This window comes from Mustela putorius, unplaced genomic scaffold, assembly GCF_011764305.1.
Source record: "Mustela putorius furo isolate JIRA1106 unplaced genomic scaffold, ASM1176430v1.1 tig00003983_pilon_pilon_pilon, whole genome shotgun sequence".
NCBI lineage: Eukaryota > Metazoa > Chordata > Mammalia > Carnivora > Mustelidae > Mustela > Mustela putorius.
This window is the reverse complement of record NW_025422123.1, coordinates 19,450,809-19,465,502: the sequence shown is the minus strand read 5'-3', so window position 1 is coordinate 19,465,502 and position 14,694 is coordinate 19,450,809. Positions and strand designations below refer to the sequence as shown.

The window sequence follows — 14,694 nt, the reverse complement described above, 5'->3', positions numbered from 1 at the left end:
TTTGCATCACCAGAACATCCAAGAGGTGGCGCTAGTTCCAAGCACAACTTTTTGGGCGCTCAAATGCCTCCAGGTCCTGGTGTCTGCATCCCTCTTTGCCTCCCCTTACCCACAGCAGGTGCAGCAACTCCAGGCATAGATCTCATCGCCGGGAGATTCCAGTGGAATAGAGCTCATGAACATAAGCCCATAGGAAAGTCTGGGTCTGCCTCTGATTTCATAAAGAATCATGATGTGCTGTAACAGTCAGGAGACTGGTTTCTAGTTCTGACTCTATTCCTACAATTTTTATGATGTTGGGAAGTCATTTGCTCCACCACTCCCCACCTCCACCCCCAACCCTTAACAGTCTCATTCTCAAAATAAAGGCATCAAATCTCAGTGCTGTCTCAGGTCTCCTGCAGAACCAGTACGTCTTCAGTTTTTCACAGTAAAGGCTTTTTCCTCTGGAGTTAAAGAATAGTGCCCTCTGATGGTCTCTTCTATACTTGCCTTTTTATTTAGTTTGATTGGTTTACATTTTCCAATTCACAAAGAGAAATGGTCTGAACAAAGTTACTGTGAAATGAAATTCCATATTGAAGTCTATTTTATTCCCACTCTCATTTTAAAATGTAAAAGGCTTGTGTTCTAACATATAAGTGGCTAAGGCTACGGATTTCATATTTATTACACATATTTTCTTAAGTGGTATTTTTCATTGTTTTTCATATTTTTAATCTCTTATGATTTTTTTGACCCATGTGTTACTTAGTGGCATGTTAGTTCATTTCAAAATCTTTGGGAATTTTCTAGATATCTTTTTTATTATTGATGTCTAACAATTTTTTTAAAGATGTATTTATTTGATAGAGCGAGCAAGTGGCAGGGAAGGGCAGAGGGAAAGAGAGAATCTCAAACAGACTCCCCGCCAAGCAGGAGCAGGGCCAATGTGGGGTTCAATCTCAGGACCCTGAGGTCATAACCTGAGCCGAAGCCAAAAGCTGGATACTTAGCCAACTGAGTCACCCAAGGGCCCAATGTCTAACAATTTAATTGTGGTCATATAATAGTCGGTGTGATTTAAAGCTTAAATTTTAGACTTGTCTTATGGTTCAACATATAGTTCAACATGGGTCTTTTCTGATGAAAACCCCATGTTCACGTGAAAAGTGTATCTGACCTATCCAGTGTGTGGTGGTCTTTACTACACTGAGTTTTTATAATACTCAACTCTTCTGAATCCTTCGCCCTCCTCTTTGTCTGCTTTACTGTCAGTTACTGAGAGTGGAGTGTTGAATCTCAAAATACGACTGTGGATTTGTCTAGTTCTCCATTTAGTTTTGTCAGTTTTTGACACGTGTACTTTAAAACCCTGTTAGCAGTTACTTTCACGTTTGGGATCGGTCGTTTTTTTTAATGAACTGACCCATGTAACATAATACAATGTCTCTTTTTACCTCCGATAATACTCCTTATTTCGAAGTTTACTGTATCGGACATTAATATAGCCATATCACCTTTCGTCATTAAAATGATGAGTACTAGTATAATAAATATTTTCTGTCATTTTACTCAACGTATTATGATTTTATACTTAAGTGTGTCCCTTGTAAACACCTTAATAGTTGGGTCTTTTTAAAAACTTCTTATAGTAAAGGTCATAGTCCACTGTAATATAATAATCAATATGGTTGGGTTTAAGTGTATTATCTTTTTATTCATTTTCTATTTTTTTAGCTGCACTTTTCCCCATTAATCCTGCTTTCTCGCCATCTTTTGGTATTCCACTTTCTTTCTTTCTTTTTTTTTTTTAAAGATTTTATTGATCTATTTGACAGTGAGAGAGAGACAGTGAGAGCAGGAACACGAGCAGGGGGAGTGGAAGAGAGAAAGCAGGCTTCCCACAGAGCAGGGAGCCCGATGTGAGGCTTGATCCCAGAACGTTGGGATCATGACCTGAGCCGAAGGCAGACACTTAACAACTGAGCAACCCAGGTGCCCCATCACCTTATTTCTTCTATTAATTTAGTTATATCTTTTTTTTTTAATGATTCCTCTTTCTGCGTCTTTTAAATGATTATAATATGCATTTTAACTTATGGTTTGGCATGGATTAACACTGTCAGTTCATATATAGTGCTAAGAACCATACCACAGTGTACTTTCATTTACCTCCTCCCTTTCTTTGGCTGTTGTGGTCATGTATTTTACTGGTACATACACTATGCTACCCATAATCCAATGTTGATATTTTACTCTAAAAGAAAAATGTAAGGGCACCGAGGTGGCTCAGTTCATTAAGTGTCTGCCTTCAGCTCAGGTCATGATCCCAGGGTCCTGGGATCGAGCTCCACATTGGACTTCCTGCTCAGTGGGGAGTCTGCTTCTCCCTCTCCCTCTGCTTCCTCCCCAGCCCCACCCCCACTCATTCTCTCTCTCTCTCCAATAAATAAATGAAATCTTAAAAAAAAAAATAAGATGTCTTTTATGACCTAATATCTAAAATATATAAAGAAGTCTCATGGGACACCTGGGTGATTCAGTCAGTTAGGCATCTGCCTTTGGCCCTGATCATGATGGTCCCAGGGTCCTAGGATCGAGCCCCATATCGGGCTCCTTGCTCAGTGGGGAGCTGGCTTCTCCCTAAGTCTGCTGCTCCCCCCTGCTTGTGCTCCTTCTCTCTCACTCTCTCTCTGACAAATGAATAAATAAATAGAATCTTTAAAAAAGCTCTCAAAAACTCAACAGCAAAAAGAAAATAACCCAATTTTATAAAGAGGCAAAATATATGAAGAGATGTTTCACTAAAGAGGAGAGAGGCAGATGGCCAAAAAGCATGGGAGATGTTCAACATCATTAGTCACTAGGGGCATGCAAATTAAAACCACAATGAGGTACCACCACACACCTATTAGGAAAACTAAAATAAAAAATAGCGATAATACTAAATGCTGGTAAGAATGCCCCAAAACTGGACCACTTGCATTTGCTATAAAGTAGTGCACTCTGGAAAACAGCTTGACAATTTTTCATAAAACTAATATGTTATTACTGTTCTTACCCTGCAGCTGCACTCTTGGGCATATACCCCAGAGAAATAAGAACTTATATTTATATAAAACTTGTACATGAATATTCATAGCAGCTTTATGTCTAGTAGCCAAATACAGGAAACAACCCAGATGTCCTTTGAGGGGCGAATGGTTTAACAGTGGTACATCTATCATCAAATACTTCTAAGCAATACCAAGAAACAAACTAAGGTTATAGGCAACAATCTAGGTGAGTCTCCATGAATTACACTGAATGAGAAAAGCTTAATAACAGTTAGTGGTTGCCAGAGTTGAGGGACGGGGCAGAGAGGGTGCGGGAGAGAAGAGGGTGTGGTTATAAAAGAATAGTACAAGAGATCTTTGTGGATGGTACATCTATTCTGTAGCTAGACTGTGATATTAGATACAGGGACCTGTACATGTGATACAATTATATGGAACGAAAAGCACACACATAAATGAGTGTAAGTAAAACTGGGGAAATCTGAGTAAGATCGATGAGTCATATCAATGTCAGTATCTTAATTGTTATACTATATTGCAGTTCCATGAACTGTTTACACTAGAGAGAACTGGGTAATAGGTACACAGGATCTGTCAGTATTATCTCTTAGGACTGTAAAGGAATCTATAATTATATCAAAATAGGGGCACCTGGGTGGCTCATCTGAACATCTGCCTTCAGCTCAGGTCATGATCTCAGGGTCCTGGGATCGAGCCCTGCATCAGTCTTCCTGCTCAGCAAGGAGTCTGCTTCTCCCTCTCCCTCTGCCTCTCCTGCTGCTTGTGCTCTCTCTATCAAATAAAATCTTTAAAAAAAAAAAAAAGGCAATTGTGCCACACTCCAAGAGCTATAAAGAAATAACGTTTTGATTATCGTGGAGACACAGAGTTCGGGAGCCAATGGCTTTGGAGATTGCAAAGCCTGATTGGTCACGCCCAGGAAACAATTTAGCTGTGAGAGGTGAACTCTGTGGTCTGATAACCAGACTGGTTGACATTAACAGCACAGTTCTAAATGCTTGATATGAAGCATCTCATTGGATCTGTACCACAACCCTCTGAAGTAGGATATTATTATTATGGCTATTGTGCAGGTGAGGCAATCAAAGCATAGTCGTATTAAATAACTTTCCCAGGTTATTAAAAAAAAAAAAAGAAAACCCAGGGAAGTCCTGTTTTGGCCAATCTTGAGTGATATCTCCACATTATATAAAGGGCACTAGGTTATTTGTCAAGATGTTGGGTTCTAATTGTAGTGTTACTGAGTCACAATCAAATACTTGAGAAATGACTCAACCACTTGGTTACCCCATTTGAAAAAAGAAATAGTGAGTACATGTCTAGGATCCTCACCACAGAAGCATTCTGGTTTTTTTTATGATTCCCCAATTCTAAAAAGAATGGTGGAAAGAATGTTTGCCATCCCCATTTTGACAGTTAAACTCCTCTCCAGTGACATAGTTCCTTTCCCCCTTTTCCCTCATTTAAGTGTTTACCGAACATCCACTGTAGGTTGTCTGTTGAGTATTTGGCTTTATTTGAGTTCCTGATGCCCCCCTTCCCCCACCTTTCTCTCCCTCTCCCTGCAGAAGGCTTCCCTAATGCCTTCAGTCACAGCAAATTTCAGATAACATAGCAATCATCTACCAAGTGCTTACCAAGTACAAAAGATGAACACATGCTATGGCCTTTAGTCAACACAAAACACAGTGAAATAGTACTAACATCACTTTATACTTGTGGCTTAGAAAAGGTAAATGTCTGAGTTAAGGACAGTCACTGACCATGGAAAGTTGAGGCGGATCTCAAACCCTAACCTACATAACTCAGACACACCTGGCGACATTGTCTATGCCTTGAAATCTTCCAGACGGTCATTTTTTAAAGAGGTGGATTACTCCATTATGATTTAAACAAACAAACAAACAAACAACCCTTTCTCACTTTCCTTTCTGAAATTTTACATTTGATAATCAATCATTTTAACAAAAAGCATATTAGAATTCCAGAAGCTCCCTTAAGGTGGCAGTATAGACATAATCCATGCACGTGTAACCTTGAGTGCCAACTTGCAAGTAACGTACTTCTACAAATCAGCCTTGGCTCAGTTCTAGAGTTAGGTGAAATGTAAAATTCAGGCACTCTGAATGGGGAAAAAAAGAGTTTCTGAACACCCAGGATACTGGCCCCAGAGAAATTCAACCAACTTGCAAAACAAAATAACTTCCTAAGAGAACAAAACAAACACCTACTTGTTGCTGCCCACCTATTTGATAACTAGCCTTGGTCGTCTTCCAGCAGCAAACACAATAGCCCTAGCCACAGATGTTTTCCTATTTCCTCTGCCCCCTTGAAACCAAGCATTTGAGAATAAATAGTCTATTTCTTCTTTCTTGATTTGCTCCAATGCTTGTAAGCAAGGGGACTCTGGTATATAGAAATGACACATATTTTTCTTTAACACGTATGAATCCCTGTCTTGGGGCTAAAAACAACAACAACAACAATAACAAACAACAACAACAACAAAAAAAAAACAAACAAAAAAAACCCAGAATGATTCAGCCAAGGTTCCCAAAGTATTTGGTTAGGACAAAAAACAACCAGGCAATAAACATTTATGGAGTTACACCCAAATATAACAGATTTCTCTGGACTGTCTGCCCAGCATGTGACTGTGGTTTTGGAGAAATGTTTCATCTACCCACAGAATGAGTTCCCGGGAACCATATTTTTACTTCATGACTCTTGGTCATAGCTGATTGAATTAGAGGTAAACACCTGACTCCAGAGGAGGTAATTCATTGGCTAGCCAGAAGTCAACTGCCTTCTCTCTTGAGGACTTCAGCTAAGAGAAGGAGGTACATTTATTGAGACCCCTCATGGTGGAGAATTAGGAAAAAAGCCCAAGGGCTCTTGCTGCTGAGGCCATGGTTGTTCAGCTTTCCTCAGATCCAAGGTGATACCCTAGGTGGTTTTTGCTGAAGCTGATTTTGAATGGGTTTCTGTTGCAGGCATTTCCTATAAAACATACCAAAGTCCTGTGCAAAGCCCAGCAAGAATATAAGAAGGGATGTATGGCTTGTTCCTTGCCCCCCTGGGAATGGGTGGTCTTCTGTACTAGAGAAGATAACTGGGGTTCTGGAATCCAACACAGTCCCATCACCCTGAGAATGTCCTTTATTTCTCTCAGAGCCTTAGCTTTGTTCTCTGTAAACATGGAAATGATAACATCTGCCTAATAAAGTCATCCCCACCAGGCGGTGTCCATCTGGTCAGGTACCTGGTTCACAAGAGATACTCAATAAATATCAGCCTCCACTCTGCCTTGTAAGCAGGTCCTTTGGCTGGTCTCAGATGCAAGTCACACAAACACTGTGGAGTTTTTAATAGGAAATATATTTATCATATTTACACATGTACACACATGTATATATGATATATATATGTATAGGTATATCGATATCCATAATAATGGCTGTTTAGCCAGGGAAAGGTTCTCTGCTTGGAACCTGCCAAGGCAGAGAGTAGCAGGGGGCGAAAGGGAGGGGTCTCTGCTCCTAGGAAATAGGCTTGTGGACAAAAAGATTGAGGCCTGATTCTTTTCTTTTTTCTTTTTTTCTTATGATATGTTAATCACCATATAATACATCATTAGTTTTGGATGTAGTGTTTTATGATTCATTTTTTGTGTACAACACCCAGTGCTCATTGTGATACATGCCCTCCTTAATACTCATCACCAGGCTAGCCCATCCCCCCATGTGAGAATAAACACAAACAGAAAAACAATTACCCAATTCATGGAATTTTAGGCATCCCTGGGGAAACCTTTCTTCCTAGGGCACCTTTAAGTCACCCCATTATAGATGGGACACTAGATCATCTGCTGTGCTTGGAGAAAAGATTCCCAGGCTCTGGAGCTCCTGGGATGTTACTTAAGTTCTCACTGCCCTGTTGCTGAGAAAACATTGACAATGCACTGGTAAGTTGCATCTGGCTGCCAACAAATATTCATTGAGTATACATTTAATGGCAGGGACCAATGAACTGGAAATGCAGCATGACCAAGACAGACAGACAGTTCCTTCCCCTCAAAAATTCTGCATGAGTATACACCAAGTGTTATACATAGGCCTTATGACTCAGATTTCTTCTTTCAGAGTCCAACTTCCCTGGATTCATTTCTGAGTTCTATGGAGAACACAGAAGAGCCGTTTCCTGAAACCCTTTCAGTGGGGCACCAATATTTCTCTACATTACTCCTTTTAAAAACGAAAACACAGAAAGCAGGACACATTTTCATCCATTTTCCTGCTGAAGGTTGAACAGCTTTGCTACCCCAAGGGTTCCAACATCAGTAGACACTACTGTCACTTGCCAGGTGTTATATCCCTAGTTGGACCCTGCAGACTGGCTGTCCAGGTTGGAAGAGTATGAAGGTGACAGATTTGCTTGTGAACATGCATGAAACAGCCACTAGAAACCTACTGAAGTATTACTGGGACTTGCCATGAAGCAAAGGCCAACAAAACATCACCTACACCATTGAACAGAGAAAAGCAATATTTTCAAAAATTAAAGGACTATGTGTAAATAAGATTCTACTCTGAAAAAGTAAACAAGATGTGAAATAAAGATCCAGTCTTGCTTTGGTATCACAATGTTCACCAGAATGGTATCCAAAATCTTTTAGGGTTTTTTTCTCCCCCTTTCTAATATATGCCCCAAATAAAGCAAGTCTGAGTTTGATCAGGAGAGCTTATATTGCATTCTTTGATAAATGAAGGGATGAATTTAACACACTGCTAAGCTTTAAAAAAAAAAAAAAAGTAATAAGACTAAGGAAGATCGTTGCTTCTTATTTTCTGTCTCAAAGAATCCCCTGGTAAGAGGAAGTTACTATTGGTGAAGTGAATGTTTAGTATTAGCAGAGTCACTTACAATAATCAGTGTTTGCATGGAGGACATCAGCTTAAGAAATCATTTACCTGAGAGTTATTGAAACAGTAATACATAGTTGATTAACGCATACTTTGTATATTATGCATATATATTGTATTCTTAATGTAAGCTAGAGGAAAGAAAATGGTATTTTCTTTAATTAAAATATCATTAATAAAATCATAAAGAAGAGAAAATACATTTATAGTACTGTAACTTATTGAAAAAATCCACATATAAATGAACCCATGCTGTTCAAACCTATGTGGTTCAAAGGTCAACAGTATATACAAATGTCAAATCACTACGCTCTACACTGGAACTTAATATAATGCTATATGTCCAATATTCCTCAACAACAAAAAAATTATCCTCAATGGAAAAAAAAATCTTCAAAAGACTATTATAAATTTTAACTTAATGGGAAACGTGTATCAAAACATCATCAAAAAAGTAGAAAGGTGAATAACTAATTGGGCAGAATATTTGCCACAATATGAGAAAAAGTAAATGCCCTTTATACATAATGAGTTTATAAACATTGAAAAATAAGATATTAAGACTGCCCAGAAAAGGTAAGGAAGATGGAAAAACTATTCATAAAAGAGATAAGACTTAGAAAGACATCACATGTTCATGAATTGGAACACTTACTATCATGAATATGTCAATACTATCCAAAGTGGTCTACAATTAGCAAAATTCCTATCAAAATCATAATGGTATATTTTGCAAGAATAGAAAATCCATCCTATAATTCACATTAATTATTAATTCTCAAGGCACCCTGCATGGTCAAACGATCTCGAAGAAAAGGAACAAATTTGGAGGCCTTATATTTCATTATTTCAAAACTTATTACAAAGCTACAGTATCTAATATGGTGTGGTTGTGCTCACTTCAGCAGCACATATACTAAAATTGGATCCATAAAATGGTGTGGTACTGGCATAAAGATGAATATTTTGGCCAATGGAATAGAATAGAGATCCTAGGAGTAATCCCTCACATATATGGTCAGAGGATTTTTGGTAAGGGTGACAAGACCACTCAAAGGACAAAGGACAGTTCTTTTAACAAGTAGTGCTAAAAAAACTGGGTATGTATGTACAAAAGAATGAAGTTCGACTCTTACCTTACTCCACATACAAAAATCAACACAAAATAAGTCAAAGACCTAAATGTAAGACCTAAGACTATAAAAATCTCAGAAGAAAACATAGAAGACTGTCTTCATGACATTTGGGTTAGGCAAACCAAAAAGTAAAGCCAACAAAAGTGAAAATATTGCAATGTAACTATACCAAAAACACCTGTGCATCAAGCTGCAGACAGGCCTCATAGCCAACAAAGTGAGAGCCACTTCTGCTCACCAGACTACCCACAGAAGTCACACTGGAACTTGTAACCCTGCCTACCAGCATGCCCTAAAGCAGTTGCAACAAGGCTTTGCAACTGGCAGGGCTTTGCAGCCATCGGGGCCAAGGCCATCCCTGCCCACCAATGCACCTGAAGCAGTCCCAGCCATCCCACACATCACTATGCCCACAGCAGCTGAAGCTACCTTACAACAGGTCACACATAGCCCAGCAGGGGAAATTACAAGAATACCTGACTCTACCGGTTAAGAAGGCTGTCATTGCTCTTGGCCCTACAGGAAATCCTCGTGAGACTATTCTTTTAAGGCCAGGAGACATAATTAAATTACCTAATACACAGAAACCAACAGACAGTCAGGCAAAATGAAAAAACAGAAGAATATTTGTTCATGCTAAATCTCTCAACAAAGTGGGTTTAGAGGGAGCATACCTCAACATAATAAAGGCCATATATGAAAAATATGAAAAACCTATAACTAGGGCACCATTGGGCTTGCTGCTCAGCAGGGAGCCTGCTTCCCTTCCTCTCTCTCTGCCTGCCTCTCTGCCTACCTGTGATCTCTGTCAAATAAATAAATAAAATCTTAAAAAAAAAAAAGAAAAACCTATAGCCAATCTCATATCCAATGGTGAAAAACTGAAAGCTTTTTCTCTAAGATCAAACCAAAGAATAAGAAAAAGCTTCCAAAAAATAACTATATGAAACACTTTACCTGATAGAGAGCCGAGACGCATCCCCCTCTGGAAGCAGCCATGGGCTCCCAGCCGTGCCTCAGGAGCTACACTACCCCCAACTAGAGGGCTCAGCCTGCATTCAGAGAACAAAGGAGACAAAAACTCAGGGAACATATATTAAAAAGAAAAGCTTTTTTTGCATACAGACAGGAAGATTACATACCCAGTAGTAGAGACCATGAAGTGATGAACTCTGAGGGCCAGGTCTGCAAAGAGACAAAAGTTCTGAAATTTAAAACAAAAATGGCTGGTAAAGAAAATGTCAGTAGACCTCCTGGGAACAAAAATCATATAACAATGAGAAAAAATTGTATTCCTTTAAGACCTTCTAATGAATCAACCAATTCAACCATAGTGATTGACACTACATAATTTTGAGGATAATAATCAAATGGGACAATCCATACCAATTAAAGATGACCCTCAACATCAACACATGAATTAAGCCAAGTGTTTCATTTTAAAAGCAACAATAAAAAGGAACAAATACCCAAAGAAAAACCAAAGATGCTAACATGCCCAAGGAGTTTGTGCTTGGGTCTTACCCTGGCCAAATTGTTCAGTCTAAGATTAATTCATTTAGAAAGCCCCTGCTAGTAAGAGATGAGAGTTCGGCAACAACGAAGAAACCTTCAGCTGCTGTCCCTAAAGCCCCAGAGCCTCCACCCACAGACACCCACAGTGTGACCATGAAAAGTGATAGAGCCACAAACGCGGTGACCATTGCTAAACTTGGGAGCACGGCATCTCAGGATAGACAGCTGGTGTGGCCTCCCATCAGAAGTCACAGTGACAGTGCTCAGGGTGCTGTGAAACAGGGCCTTGGGAGAACCACCGCCAACATTATAATCTGGGAAGGGCTCGGGAGGATGAATTACTGCAATCAAACACGGTTTCATCTAGTGCCAAAACCGGTTCTCAGGATGTAGAGAGAAGGAAGACACTGTCAATAAGCCTGACCTCTGAAACTCTAGGCAAGCCTGCTGCATCTTCTAAGACCAAACTGATACTGAAATCAAAAAGCACTGACCCTTGTAGACACATATAGCAAAAGCAACTCTTGATAGATAGGCTCAGGCCAGAGAAACAGCAGAAGAGAGAAAAGCTCGTCTGAGTGAGTGGAAAGCTGGCAAAAGAAAAGTGCTGAAAATGCCTCCTAGCTCAGTGATTACCCAGCCTGAGCCTGAAGGGCAGAATGAAAACTCAGCTGGGTCCTTTTGGACAATCATGGCAGAAGATGAGCAAAGATTATTTACTGAAAAAGTAAACAAGACATTTTTGGAATGCCTAAACCTGATTAATGAGAGATGCCAGAAGAAGAAATGTTGGTCATACTGAATGACCTCATTAAAAATATTCCAGATGCCAAAAAACTTGTTAAATATTGGCTATGCTTTGCACATATTGAACCACTCACAAGTCCTATCGAAAATATTATCACAATGTCTGAGAAAGCTGTTCTGGCAGGGGCTCAGACTATTGAAGAAATGCAATTGCAGATATTCTAACAATGAAGAATCAAGACAAAGTGAAATATGGAGAAAAGGTTGAGGCTTGTGCAACTAAGGGATACATTCAGGAAGTCAACAGTGAAGATATGAGTGTTAATTTAGAGTCAGGAAGACTAGAGATGTGGTATTCCAAGATGGTGAAAAAGAGGAAGATGACAAAACAAAAGATCCAGGCAATGATGCTAAAATCCCCAGTTCAGAAACCAGGGGGAGCTGCTTAATTAAATATAATGTGTCTACTACATCATACCTACAAAATGTAAAAAAAAAGAAGATACAGTTTGATAACACAAATAAATGCATTTAAAGAACTAAAGTTTCTAACACCAGTTAGATGTTCTTGGAGTATTCACAAGAAGACTTCTAAATTGCCAGATATGTTAAAAGAACATTATCCATGTGTGTCTTCATTAGAGCAGTTAACAGAGTTGGGAGGTGAAACTGATGCTTTTGTATGCCGTCATAATGCTGCACTATACCTGATGTACTCAGAGACTGGAACAGCACGAGAGAAATAAAGTGATGATAAGAAATGGGGGAGAAAACAATTTACTTGATTAAAGAGTTCAAAGTAATGGTCATAAAATGCTTACTAAACTTGGGAAAAGAATGGATGAACACACTAAGAACTTTAGAAAACATTAAAAATTGCCAATAAGAGCTGAAGAATATGATAGAAATAAAAAATTCATTACAGAAAATAAAGAGCAGGTTAGAGGATACAGAAAAAAAGATCAAACATTTGGAAGACAGGGTAGTGGAAATCACCCAATCACACAAACAAACTGAACAATGAAAAGAAAACCTGGGGCACCTGGGTGGCTCAGTGGGTTAAAGCTTCTGCCTTCGGCTCAGGTCATGATCTCAGGGTCCTGGGATCGAGCCCCACATCGGGCTCTCTGCTCAGCAGGTAGCCTGCTTCCCTTCCTCTCTCTCTCTGCCTGCCTCTCTGCCTACTTGTGATCTCTGTCAAATAAATAAAATCTTGAAAAGAAAAGAAAACCTAACTTTAAAAATAAAAATACTTGCATGGAGCACTGGGTGTGGTGCAAAAATAATGAATACTGTTATGCTGAAAATAAAAAATAAATTAAAAAAAATAAAAATACTTTCAGGGATCTCTGGGACATCAAGCATACTAACATTGCATTATAGGGGTCTCGGCAGGAGGAGAGAAAGAGAATGGGACAAAAAAAAAATTAAAGAAATAGATCTTAAAACGTTCTTAACCTGAGGAAGGAAACAGACATCTAGGTTCAAGAAACACAGAGTCCCAAACAAAATGAACCCAAAGAGATACACACCAACACATAATATAAGTGAAATGTCAAAAATTAAAGTGGGAATGAACATATTTCATGCAAATGGAAATGAAAAAATGCTGGGGTAGCAAAACATCAAATAAAATAGACTTTAAAACAAAGACTATAACAAGAAACCAAGAAAGGCACTGTAGTATGTTAACTACCTTGAATTTAAATTTAAAAATAACACTGGAAATTTAAAAAGAGAGATATTATATAATGATGAAGAAATCAATCCAACAAGAAGCTACAACATTAATAAATATTTATGCTTCATACCTAAGTATGAAGCAAATTTAACAGAGGCAGAGGGAGAAATTGACAGTAACATAATAATAGTTTATATAATAATAATAGCTTATATAATAATTGCCCATAATAATGCACGATTCAAAGCCATTTATTTATTTATTTATTTTTATTAACATATAATGTATTATTTTCCCCAGGGGTACAGGTCTGTGAATGGTCAGGTTTACATACTTCACAGCACTCACCATAGCACATAACCTCCCCAGTCCAGTGTCCATAACCCAACCACCCTCTCCCTACACCCCTTCCCCCAGCAACCCTCAGTTTGTTTTGTGAGATTAAGGGTCTCTGGGTGCCTGGGTGGCTCAGTGGGTTAAGCCACTGCCTTCGGCTCAGGTCATGATCTCAGGGTCCTGGGATCGAGTCCCGCATCGGGCTCTCTGCTCAGCAGGGAGCCTGCTTCCTCCTCTCTCTCTCTGCCTACTTGTGATCTCTCTCTGTCAAATAAATAAATAAAATCTTTAAAAAAAAAAAAAGGGTCTCTTATGGTTGTCTCCCTCCCTATCCCACCTTGTTTCATTTTTGTCTTCCCTACCCCCAAACCCCCCACTTTGCCTCTCAAATTCCTCCTATCAGAGAGATCTTATGATAATTGTCTTTCTAGTAGAAAGACTTTTAACACTCCCTTACATTAATGGACAGATCATTCAGAATGACTCATTAGACTGGATAGACCTAACAGATATATATAAAACATTGTACCCAAAAACAACAGGGTACCATTCTTTCAAGTGTACATGGAACATTCTCCAGGACAAATCACATGTTAGGCCACAAGCAAGTCTTAATAAATTTAAGAATACTGAAATCATATTGTGCATCTTTTCTGACTGCAATGGTATGAAACTAAACATCAACCATACACAAAAACACACACACACAAATAAACTGGAAAAAATCCAAACACATGGAAGGTAAACAACATGCTACCAAATAGCAAATGAGTCAATGAAAAAATGAAAAATGAAATCAAAAGATACTTGGAGACAAATGCACATGAAAACACAACAGACCAAAAATCTTTGGAATGCAGTAAAGTGGTTCTAAGAGGGCCATTTATAGTGATACAGGTCTACCTCAGTAACAAGAAAAATCTCAAACTGTGTAACATTATACCTAAAGGACCTAGGGGGGAAAAAAAAGCCCAAGATGAGTAGAAGGAAAAAAATTTATAAAGGTCAGAGCAGAAATAGGACAAAACAAAACAGAAAAGATCGATGAAAACAACATTGGCTCTTTGAAAAGAATAAAGTTAACAAAACTTTAGCTAGAAAAAAGAGAAAGGGCCTAAAAAAATAAAAACATTTTGTTTTATTTTAAGATTTTTATTTATTTGACAGACAGACCACAAGTAGGCAGAGAGCCAGGCAGAAAGAGAGAGGAGGAGGAGGCAGGCTCCCTGCTGAGCAGAGATGTGAGGCTTGATCCCAGGACCCTGGGATCATGACCCGAGGCGAAGGCAGAGGCTTTA

General features: G+C 38.9%; 1 pseudogene; it reads left to right on the top strand.

Annotated features, from left to right (window-relative positions):
* The first annotated feature begins 9,485 nt into the window (after positions 1-9,485).
* Positions 9,486-12,438, top strand: LOC101677850 (annotated as a pseudogene).
* The last annotated feature ends 2,256 nt before the right edge of the window (positions 12,439-14,694 follow it).